Here is a 765-nt window from a genome sequence, read left to right as displayed (position 1 = left end):
CCCCAGGCCGGAGCGAGCATTCTAGAGGCTTCTGCGTCCTGCGGGGTTGCAGGCCCAGGCCCCGAGGCGGGAGGGGCGGCGGGCCTCCGGAGCCTCGGCAACGCCAATTCTGTCTGCACCCCGCAGTCCTACTAGCGCCCCCAGGTTTCATCAGTGCCCCACCCCAGCATGCCGGCGCCTGCTCCAGGCCTGTCACTGTCCCCAGAACTTCTAGAAACCGCGGGCTTGGCAAGGCTTCAGATTCTCTCAGTGCCCCTGGGCCTCTCGGTGCCTCTCAGGCCTTCCAGGTCCCCCTAACCCTTTCAGGATCCCCCCAATCCTTATGGGTTCACAGCCATGTCAGGCCCTGGCCCGCCAGGGCTCCCCAGCCTTGTCAAGCGCTCCAGCCCTGCATGGTTCCAATCCTGCAGGGGGGCCGGCTAGCGCGACCCCCGCCCCCTCCCCCATTCCCGTCAGTCCCCGTCTCGGTTACACACGGGGTCGCCTATTCAGTCTGGGTCCCCAATCTTATTAGGAACTCATTGTCTTGCAAGGGGGTCCCTAAACCAGTTCCCTAGTCCTGCTAAGGTCCTGCCAGGCCCTCCACCCCCACTCCAGTATCGTCCCCCATTGTCAGACCCCCTGTTTCCCTCCTCTTAGCCACCCTCCACGGGCTCCAGGCGTCAGAGCTGAGCCCTGCACCCCCAGTCCTGTCCCTGAATGACTGAGACCTGTTGTTCAGGTCAGCGTCCTGCCTCTGGAACCGGAGCAGCGCTAAAGAGCTTA

The sequence above is a fragment of the Myotis davidii genome, unplaced genomic scaffold (assembly GCF_000327345.1).
Source record: "Myotis davidii unplaced genomic scaffold, ASM32734v1 scaffold478, whole genome shotgun sequence".
Classification (NCBI taxonomy): domain Eukaryota; kingdom Metazoa; phylum Chordata; class Mammalia; order Chiroptera; family Vespertilionidae; genus Myotis; species Myotis davidii.
Note: the sequence above shows the minus strand (reverse complement) of the source record.